Source organism: Triturus cristatus, chromosome 3_1 (genome assembly GCF_964204655.1).
Source record: "Triturus cristatus chromosome 3_1, aTriCri1.1, whole genome shotgun sequence".
Classification (NCBI taxonomy): domain Eukaryota; kingdom Metazoa; phylum Chordata; class Amphibia; order Caudata; family Salamandridae; genus Triturus; species Triturus cristatus.
Genome location: NC_140583.1, coordinates 1,074,890,057 through 1,074,901,459, shown reverse-complemented (window position 1 = coordinate 1,074,901,459; position 11,403 = coordinate 1,074,890,057). Strand labels below are relative to the sequence as shown.

Here is an 11,403-nt window from a genome sequence, read left to right as displayed (position 1 = left end):
GACCGCAATCTGTGCTGACATGAACACAATTAACTCTAAAATCACCGCTCGCGGAGCAAAGAATAAGTGTTGTGGAAGATTCTTCGACCCGAATCTGAAAAGAAATGAAGTCACTTCTGGCTGTCACCAATGGCTTGAAACGTCAAGCAGCCGAGTTGGAAGACAGAAATAGGAGGGGCAATATTAGAATTGTTGGCATTCCAAAAGGCACAGAAGACTCAGCGGAATCATGTATTGCCTTTTTGGAGAACTGGATTCCCCAAATCACGAGCATTAAGTTCCACAGAGCTCTAGAACTAGACCAGGTACACAGAATTCCGACCTACAATTCGACTACGAGGAAAACAACCCAACCAATCATCTGCAAACCTTTAAGGTACCAACACAATGAAGCAATCCTCAGCTTTGCACGTAAAAATCGCCAGATAACCTGGACTGGTCAAAAAATAACTTTCACACACGATTACTCAAAACTTACCGTGGATCCAAGAGAAGGCTACTTGCTACTAAGAGATAGGTTACAGGACAAAAAACATCCAATTTTCATTTGCAGGTCCTGCCAAATTTAAAATCATAGAGAACGGTAGGTTCCACATCTTCACGGATCCGACCGACCTCTCAAACTACTTGGACCGCCCTACCACGCAAGGCATGGACCACTCAACCTCCTTCTCCAATAAAACGAAAACTTGATATCCTTTTTCACAATATGCTGACAGGTTTACACATAATGTCTGATGGTGGCAATTCACTAGCAAATCGCTAGACATGGTTGCCACTGGGATGTTTCTCTTTTATTATTGAGTTGCTTATCATTAGAATTGAGAGCATTAGCTAATAAGATTCCAGATAAGATTCTTGACTACACTTAATTATTAGAATGGTTTCTACTATATAGATCTGCCATAGAATGTTTAGTATAAGAAGGTTGCTACTATATAGTTCTATATAATACTACGTAATGTATTCTCTCTCCAGGTTGACAGTTCGGCACTCCTGCTCTCGCACCTCCAGCTAACGATGTCACCAGGGTTAGGGAGGGGTGGGAGGAAGGTAAAGGGAGGGATTAGGATTTTTGGGATTTTACTTTTGGCATTCTCAGTTGTACTACTCTCCTAATTTCTACTATCTTTTTCTTTATCCTTATTACCGTTCCTGTCCTACTACTCATTGTACTCATTGCTACATATTTTCCACACTCAACAAGAGTTCCTACGTACTGCTTGTCCTATATATGCTGACAGCGCTACTGCATTATCTGCAATCAACACAAGTTACCCACATACATTCAGTACTCATAAGGAGACAGTCATCCTGGTACTCCTGTCAATCATCATACCATACATACCCTACAGAAAACCAGACCAAACTACCTTCGCTTACATACGTAATGACTCATAATAAGACATATAACATTGCGGAAGACCTTAACGTTGTTTCCCTAAATGTGAAAGGGCTTAACCACCCAGTTAAACGCCAGAAAGGTATTGACTACCTAGCTAAAACTAAAGGGGATATTATACTATTACAGGAAACACAATTATCTGGGGAAGATGCAGCTTTTATTAAACATAACTGGAAATCACACATCTCATTCTCTCCAGCGGACCATAAAAAGAAAGCAGTAATCACTCTAATAGCGAGGAAAGCTAAAATATCCCTCGAATCCCACTCACATAATGATGAGGGTAGAGTATTGGTCACACATCTGAAAAAAGGGGAAGACTCTATACACGTTGTAAAGATATATGGCCCTAACACGGACAAACCCAGTTTCTGGGAAAGTATTTAAAAAATCATAGAAAATCTTCCCCAGGACGTTCTCATCATAGTTGGCGGCGAAATTAATATCCCATGAGACCCTATAATTGACCGCCAATCCACCTGCAAATATCATGTCACAAGATCTCACGGCATAGTTCAGAAAATATGTTCTAAGTTTAGCACGAAAGATTCTTGGCGCCTTCAACATCCAGACTCTAGGGATTACACTTTTTACTCTTCCCCACATAATTCATACCCTAGAATAGACTACATACTTATATCTGGATCATTCACACACGTAATTGATCAAACAGATATTTCACCCAAGTTAGTGTCAGATCACTCCTGTATCAGTGCCAAATTGTCTGGCAGCCACAATAAACCCTCGCCCAAAAGATGGCGCTTTAATAACGATGTCCTATCAGATCCTGACGATAAAAAGAAAATTTAAGAAGCAATCACGGATTACCTCAACCATAACGATCATCTTGAGACAAACGTAAACACCCTCTGGGATGCACTGAAGGCAAGCAGTAGGGGAGTTAGCATTGAGATTAAAACAAAAATCTATAAAAAACTTGATACTGAAATAGTTAATTTAGAAAGTGAAATTAAACTCCTGGAGACTTCACATGCCAATTCGCTAAATAATAATAATATTCTTAACAAACTAACACAAAAGAAATATGAATACAATAACATTCTGAGTAAATGAGCAGGAGTATGGATAAATACATTCAAGGCCCTGAAACTCTGCGAAGCCAGCAGAGAAGGTAAAATGCTTGCTTCCTATCTTACGCACAAACAGAACCAAAACATTATCTCATCAATCAAAGATACTAATAATCAAATGCATTCTAAACAAAACAACATTTTAAACACCTTTAAATCCTTCTATGAAGACTTGTATTGGAACGACCAAGAATTTAACTCAGAAGAGTGCACCCAATACCTGAGCAAATTGAACCTCCCCTAACGGAACGAAAGAGACAAACTGGCTTTAGGGAGACCATTAAGCGAACTAGAAGTGACAAACTCTATTAAATCCCTGAAAGACAATAAGGCTTCAGGACCTGACGGCTTCACGGCCATATTTTAAAAGACATTTGCAGAGTTACTACAACCAACCATGTTAAAAGTATTAAGATAATATAGCTAATAAAGGACGAATGACAAACTCCATGACAGAGGCCAACATTATAGTTATCCCTAAGGAGGGGAAGGATCCCCTATTACTCAAAAATTACAGACCAATATCTCTCATCAATGTCGATTGTAAAATGTATGCAAAAATCTTAGCCACGAGACTCAATGCAGTCCTCCCACATTTAATAAGTAACTCACAAGTAGGCTTTCTTAAAAACCGCATGTCGAACGACAACACCCACCTGCTATGCCATGTTCTAGAAAATGCAGCTTTTAAACCGGACCCTTATAAAGCAAGTACCCTGGACGCAGAAAAGGCGTTCAACAGGATTTCATGGTCATTCTTAAAACACTGCATGCATTAATATGACTTGGAGGAACCCTACATAAACATGGTCATGGCCCTCTAGTCGACGCCTACTGCATGTATTGCAATTGAAAGTTCACTTTCAGAGTCTCTCACTCTCCAACACGGCACAAAACAAGGCCGCCCACTTTCAACATCCCTTTTCTTACTAGCGCTAGAGCCCTTAATACGAGACATCAAACAGAGTAGGGACATAAAAGGAGTAGGTTTTAATCATACTCAAGTTAAATTAGCCGCTTATGCGGATATCCTAATTGCAACGGAAGACCCAGGTCCCTCAATTAATACTCTGATGCTAACGATAGGGAAATACTCTATACACTCGGGGTACAAACTAAATTGGGACAAATAGGAGGTAAAACCCCTAAATGTTCATTGCACCAGAGAGATTTTAGGCAACTCAGGTCTTGCGTGGCAGTCCGGATATATAAAATATTTAGGTATAGAATTTAGTAGCAATATAATCGGCACATTGCATCACAATGAAAATACCACGCTGGAAAAAATCAAGAAACTCCTAGACACTTGGTCTCCAAAATGTATCACTTGGTGGGGATGAATTAAAACAATAAAGATGATGATCATGCCCCTAATTAATTATCTAATAAACATGCTCCCTCTCATCTTAACAGAAGACTTCCACCATAAACTTGATAACTTCTTATCAAAATGTATACTGTAAGGCAAGAAAGCTAGATTTGGACTTAAAAAACTAAGGCTGGACAAATCTCTAGGTGGAGTCAATTTAGCTGATTTTAAAACATAGGAAACAGCCTTCCTGGTAAAAAAGGGCTCCTACTGGATCTCGCCTCCCATCAACTATACTCCAGTATGGCTAGAAGTTGAAAAATGTATCCTTGATAATCCTTTTGCCCTGCTCACCTCTCGCTACACAAATCTAACTATATCAAAATCTATCGTCAAAAACACAAAAGCAGCATTTCTAAAATTAAATAAGAAACTCAATTCAAGCATAAAGAGCTCCAGGTTGGAGTCCATGTGGAATAACCGTAACATTTTATACAAGGGGAAAACTTTACACTATGATGCCTGGACGAACAAAGGGATCTTCTTCCCCCAACAGCTAGAAAGCTCCTCCTACCCAATTTCCTTTAAGGATCTCCAATGTAGTTACAATTTAGATAACATGGAATTTTACAACTTTCTAAAGGTTAGAGCAGCACTGTCAAAAGCCATTTTACACAACTCATCTCCACCCCTACCAAACTTAGTAACGAAGATCAACAAGCTAAGCCACCAAGTTTCACTTATTTACAAACTACTCCGCCATAAGAACTCGACTCTCAATAAAAACCTTATTGCTTTCTGGGAACTACATTCCTCTAACCCGCTACCCAAGACTAAATGGCCTCAAATACGGAGTTCTAATACCCGTAATAAAATATCTCTGGTCTTATCTCTAACACAATTATGGCTCCTACATAAAGCCTTCTGGACACATGCTGGTCTGCACTCACAACATCTCCGCGATTACCCTATTTGCTGGAACTGTAAGGAAGAAACAGGCGATTTAGCCCACCTTATCTTACACTGCAAACTATATCGACATTTTGGGACAATGTGTTTGCTTTTCTATCAAAACTATTCAGTTGTAAGTCAAAAAGAGAACAACCGGCTTTCTTGATGCTGACACATTAAATTATGCAGACAAGGGCTTATTGAACCTATTATTCACATCCACAATAAAAATTGTCCTGAATAATTGTTCATTGGAATGTGAACTGTTACCTGGAGTCTCAACGAGACTGGTGAAACTGTGTGTCCGTGATGAGCTCGTAGAATGGGACGTCAAACGAGAATGAGTGCTGGCGAAAAAATATGGGAAAACGGGAAAAAATTGAGAAAGCGTCTAAATTCTTAGAGGTAATTTTTTCCCCTTGAAACAAACATTTCAGACACCACTACACCTTTTTTTCCCTGATTTATTTTTCTAATAACACTGAACCTACACTCTCAATCTGTCATTTATCTTGTATGTATTGATTATTTATGTACTGTCTCATACTTACCTAGCATTGTTGACTAACAATCATCAATCAACACTTGCATTATTGTTTTCTGTGCACAGTTGTATTCATGTATTTTTGCACTTACTCAGCACTTTGACCATCATCAAATGATTGCTCTTTGTATTAGTGTCCGCTATGTATAAAGCTTATATGGAATTTTGTTTTTATGTCACATCAAATATGCTCACACCAGTCGCAATTACTCATACATCATGCTCAACCATCACATTCCTTCTGCATTCAGGTTTTTCATGGTTCTTTTGTTTCCTTTTTAGTGAATACTTCCCTGATTCCCTTTTTTTCTCTACAAAACTTTATTGTTTCTCACATACAGCATTCTTATGTCTTCACTTGCTGTATGCATTGCCACGTATTCAGGTTCATCCTCATTGATATCCCGCCTCATTTTCGACGCTTTCTCCATTTTTTCCCGTTTTCACCTCCGAGTCTTTCGTTTACATGTTAGGAATCTCCCAAGCACTCTTTCTTCAGTCACACCATGCTTTCAGCCATCGCTAATCTTCCCGCTTCGTTTCTTTCACCCCCAGTCTCATTTCCATCTCTATTCTTCCTCGCTCATTTAACTCAGCCGTCATCCACTGACGCATCACTGCGTTTCCCCTGAGACGAGTTCCGGTTCTCCTTCAAACGACAGAACGCCCCGAATCATCTACCAACGGTCTTCAGGTATACCAGTGTTCACCACGCTGTTCTCATAACGAATCATCACCTGGCATTCTGCTGCGCAGCAGGCTCATCTTTTCTCTATGCCTACAGATCATTTGTCCACCCGTCGGCGTATTTTTTCGCCAGCACTCGTTCTCGTTTGACGTCCCATTCTACGAGCTCATCACGGACACACAGTTTCACCAGTCTCGTTGAGACTCCAGGTAACAGTTCACATTCCAATGAACAATTAGCACAGCACAGTAAATCTCCACCTGCAATCCACCTTGTTATATCGTCGCTCCATTTTTTCTCCCTACCCTACAGCACTTGAAGAGTTTACTCCAAGTGAATCACTGGCCGATCGTTCCTTCATTATTTTTCATTGTTGTCATATTGAGGTGAGCGCCTTCCCGTTCATTTGTTCTCACAGCACTGGCGGTTATCACCCACGTCCAGATTTCCTCACGTTTCTTACCTTATATCAGTCTATTGCACAGCACATCGTTGTCTCCCTCTCCACCAGGCTTCTTCATACACTTGTTTCTTTCTTCACTATACTTGCTGAATAACTGCACCTTTTTGAAACATGTGCACTCAAACTTTTAACATTGGTAACGAACACTAAGGTTACACACGCTTGTGTCTCCACCACTAAAGAATCAGCTTAAATTCTATTTGAATCCTAAAAGTTTATTGTTTAGACATTTGTTTTGTTCTCTGTTTACGTTTCAGACTGCCCCTGACAAAGGGATTCTACAAATCCCGAAATGCATTGGGCTTCAACATCAATGAAGACAAATACAACCTGATTATATTTTTTTCTCCATCATATTAGAATCTTCAGTATATTGGACACTTTTGTAACTTGAATATGATGCATTCATGTATTGTCTAACATATTGTGAAATGAACAATGTTTACGTGATGATTAAATTCTTCTGTTATTTACCTGTCGCGAAAATTGATTGAAAGTTATCAACACATTTATGTTGCTCGTAATCAAGAACTAATCCTTTAAAAATTGTTTTGTGAAAATGTGTACCTAGGGATTTTTTTTCCCACTTAGTGAACAGTGCGAGGTACCAAGTGGGTTTTCCCATTTGTTTCTCCTCTCATTAATCTCACATCCGTGGTGACAACGGATGCAGTACGTCAGCACCCTTGTTGAAACTTTTTCACCTTAATAGGTTTAAAAATATATCCAGTACTGCTTACAAATTGGTGTGCTCCTTACACCCATTCTCTTTCAAATATTTATTTGTGGAGGGACCGCACGTTGAGGAGGATGCAGTTGAGCTGGTTGGGTGCACTGTTGGTCGGCTGGGCGGCAAGAGGTGCTGGCGTGCCGATGTAGCAGAAGTTCGGTGGCAGTTTCAGCAAGCGCAGGGTGCAAGGGTATTCTTCAATGATGATAGATGACAGGCGGTGTGGCGTCCCGGGTTGAGTGCAAGGCTGCTGGCGTCGTAGCAGTGGAGTGTCTGAGAGGCAGGGTCCCTGGTGGTGGGCGCGGTACAGAGGCATATGGACGCAGATGGGCTTACTTTTGGCGCTTCAGTTGCACTACCGCTGCGCATGGTCGCACAGTGTCCGTCATTAAGTAGTGCTGTGGGGTTGAGGACAGCTGGGAAACGGGAAACGCATGAAAGGACACTGGAGGGGGCAGGGACGTGGGGGATTGCAGCGGCAATGAGGGAGAGGACAGAGAAAAAGGAACTGAAAAAAAGCACAGGAAAATCAAAGCCAAACAAAGCAAAGATAAAAACAAAAACAAAGCTAGAAATGCAATGGAGAAGAGAAGAAAGATGAACAGGAACAGCAGAAAAGAGGGACAGGAGGACAGTCAAGCTGCAGAGCAGTGACGCTTTACCACTGGACCACCAGGGAGAGGCGCAGGCAGGAGCCTGCGGGTGAAGGAGGGACTCGAAAACCTGGCCTCTGGGTCAGAGGAAACCAGCAGCAGCAGATGGGGACAGCAGCAGCAGCAGCAACCAGACAGCACAGCGCTGTGGGAAGAGAAAGTCCACTAAGGGTTCGTCACCCGTACACACAAAAGCAAAGTAACAGGGGGCAAGGAAAGTAATCACCACTTAGTAGACTCTTCCGATCTAATAATGGTGACCAGATTCTGTGTTCCCCAGTGAGTAACGGGGGATCAAGGTGCATATCCAAGGGCCTGGACCCGACTCGACCCCCGGGTCTCCTCCAATACGCCTCCCACCTTTTACTCACCTGTACATTGATGCCGGGGCTCAATGCGCTGCACTCATTCCAAATCTGTGACTCAGCTAGCAGTCGCCCCCAATTCCGCTCGGAAACCAGGTGATGCAACAGTGCCCCCTTAGGCCTGAAGTTGCAGCGCTCCCACCACTCAAGTTCGGCACAGCTCAGGGTTCTCACCCATCACAGCATCCAGCCAGCGCAACATCCTTCAGCCTGCAATGCAGAGAAGTGCATCCCACCATTGGTAATCTCCTTCGTGACCCTGGAGTAGTGGTGGTACATGGTATGCGATGCAGCCCTTCTTATGTTGGTGCACAGGGGCGCAACGTGTCTCCATGCGACCTGCCAGACTTCACCACCAGTTAAGGGCAATCGCTGATGCCTCAATGTCTACCACCAGAGACCAGCAACTCCACAGCACCTCCGCCTCCCACTACTGGTCACAGACGCAGGCCCACTGAGGCCTCCCGCCCCCAGGGACTGTCCATACTTTCGAGGTTTTGGCTGCCATTGTGTTGCAAGCAGCAGCGGCCCGTGCAGGTAAGAGCGGTGGGGCCTGGTGAGGGAGGATTTCACCAGACGATGATGAGGGAAAATGAATTATTTATTTAATTTGCCCTCGTACTCATCTTTCGAATCTCCTCCAACCTGGCTCCACCGCTCTTACCTACACAGGCCGCGGCTGGTTGCAAGGAGGGGGCTATGAAAAGTGATGCATCACTGGTTTTTCCCAGCGATGCGCCTCTTTTCATAAATGTAGCCCTGAATCTGCATTTCCTCTTCCCCTGGCACTCTGGCTGGTCATCCTGGCTGTTGGAGGGGTTTGGGGGGATTGTTGATCTGTACTGCTCCATTGTTTGTTTATTTCGTTTTTTTTCATTAGAGGTGGCCTTATATGCTATTTTTGCCTCTAGAAGCAAAAAAAGTGACGTTGGACTGACTAACGTGAGTTTTTTTGCCGCTAATTGGCCTTTTGTCACTTTTTTTGTCGGTAACATCAAACTTTTTATTGCCTTGACGCTACTGTTTTCACAGCGGCTAGCCGATACTATACCCATGTAGCGATGGGCCGCATTAAGAAAACTGCTGCTAACTAACGCTAACGTTAGTTTTTTTAGTTTTTATTTCTTTATTGGCATTTTTAATAATCAAACATCAAGAACATAGTAGCCAGATACTTCTCGTCAGTGCACACAGCAGCTTCGTATGAGTAATGTCCACATGTCTCTACATAAGAAAAAATCTGTTGTTCTTATATCTAGTAAGAAAAGAAAACAAAGCATATCGTACATTGTATTTCTAGGTAATGGTTGGTAAATACTTTAGCAAAAGACAACTACAGTTGCATCTGATAGTTGACCAAGGAAGGGGCCCATTCATATCCACAGTAAAGAACTCGGTTTTGTTACATTCACAAATGTTTGAAAATTATACAATAGTCATCCCCAGGCATGAATGTGTAAGACTACTGGTTTGCAGGTGACCCCGTGGTGTCTGTGGCGTCCTGCTGACGTGTGCGTGCCAACTCCAAGAAAGGACTCCATATATCTCTTAGCCAGGAGGTCGATGGCATCAGCTCCCAGAAAGCAGACAATTGTGTCTGACTGAATGTCATGTCTCGAATCCAGTCTTTCATAGAGGGGATACCCTTCCTTCCCAAATGCATGGCAACCCTCCGCTTGGCTAGCAGCAATAGCATAGCATGTAGCTTCCTGGTACCATTAGGTGTGTTCTTGACATAGCCCAATAAACCCAATAGGGGATCTAGGTCGCTAGGTGTACTGATGATATCGTGTATAGTGTCAAAAATCAAAGTGACCAACTGAGGGCAATCCCATGCCATGTGCAGAAACATGGCTGGTGCGTAGCCACATCTCCAACAGCTTTCATCCACCCTAATCCCCATACGGTAAAGCTGAGAGGGAGTCCTATAGAACCTATGTAAAAATTTAAAATGAATTAAACAAAGTTAATAGACAGTGCCGTTAGTCGATTGCAACAGAACCCCCAGTGGTCCTCAGACAGTGGAGTAGGTAAGTCCGCGTTTCCATGCTTGAAAAGCCTTGGGCGTCAATATGGGGGGCAGATTGCTTCATATTATTGTAGATTCTCATAATAAGTCTGCGGAGTGAGTAAGTCTTCAGCACATTCTCTAGAGCCAGCAATATAGGAGGTGAGGAGGGAACAAGTTGTGAAGTGTTCCGCACGTGGCCCTAAGCTTGTGGTGGAAAAATAATTCAGAAAAAGAAACTACGCGCCCCTCTGTAGGTTCGGGGGGAGCTCTGTACACCTCTCCTGGGTAGAGGTACCCAAAGGTACGTATTCCCATTTTGCGACCTTTGACCCTGTCACCAGGCAGGTTGCTCCCCCCATCCGCCACGCAGCCCCCTGTGGGTTGAACCTCCGTTGCCGCTTTTGCCACCGGACTGCTCGCTCCCTTTTTTATTCTGTACCCCTGCGCTTGGCTTTCTGTGCCACTTTGTTTTTTTCATTCTGTGCCCCTGTGTTTTGCTTTCTGTACCCCTGTGCTCTGTTGTCCCCCTCCCGCCATCTTTTCCCGCCGTTTTTTTTCCCCGGATTTCCCCCCGCCGCTGAGCCCCTGCGGCCCCGCCCCCTTCACTGCCATTGGCCGCCCCGCTCCCACCTCCCAGCTGCTCCTCCCTCCCTCTGCCCTCATATGGAGGCCGCGAAGCAGTGGTAGAGAGCGACCTTTGACCCTGTCACCAGGCAGGTCGCTCCCCCCATCCGCCACGCAGCCCCCTGTTGGTTGAACCTCCGTTGCCGCTTTTGCCACCGGACTGCTCGCTCCCTTTTTTATTCTGTACCCCTGCGCTTGGCTTTTTGTGCCACTTCGTTTTTTTCATTCTGTGCCCCTGTGTTTTGCTTTCTGTACCCCTGTGCTCTGTTGTCCCCCTCCCGCCGTCTTTTCCCGCCGTTTTTTCCCCCGGGTTTTCCCCCGCCGCTGAGCCCCTGCGGCCCCGCCCCCTTCACTCCCATTGGCCGCCCCGCTCCCACCTCCCAGCTGCTCCTCCCTCCCTCTGCCCTCATATGGAGGCCGCGAAGCGGTGGTAGAGAGCGACCTTTGACCCTGTCACCAGGCAGGTCGCTCCCCCCATCCGCCACGCAGCCCCCTGTGGGTTGAACCTCCGTTGCCCGTTTTGCCGCTGGACTGCTCGCTCCCTTTTTTATTCTGTACCCCTGCGCTTG

General features: G+C 44.1%; 1 long non-coding RNA gene across 1 annotated transcript; it reads left to right on the top strand.

Annotated features, from left to right (window-relative positions):
* The first annotated feature begins 5,887 nt into the window (after positions 1-5,887).
* On the top strand, positions 5,888-6,914 carry LOC146861557 (uncharacterized). The gene is made up of 4 exons (XR_014979272.1): positions 5,888-5,994; positions 6,085-6,197; positions 6,301-6,374; positions 6,709-6,914. It is a non-coding gene; the product is annotated as an uncharacterized LOC146861557 (long non-coding RNA).
* The last annotated feature ends 4,489 nt before the right edge of the window (positions 6,915-11,403 follow it).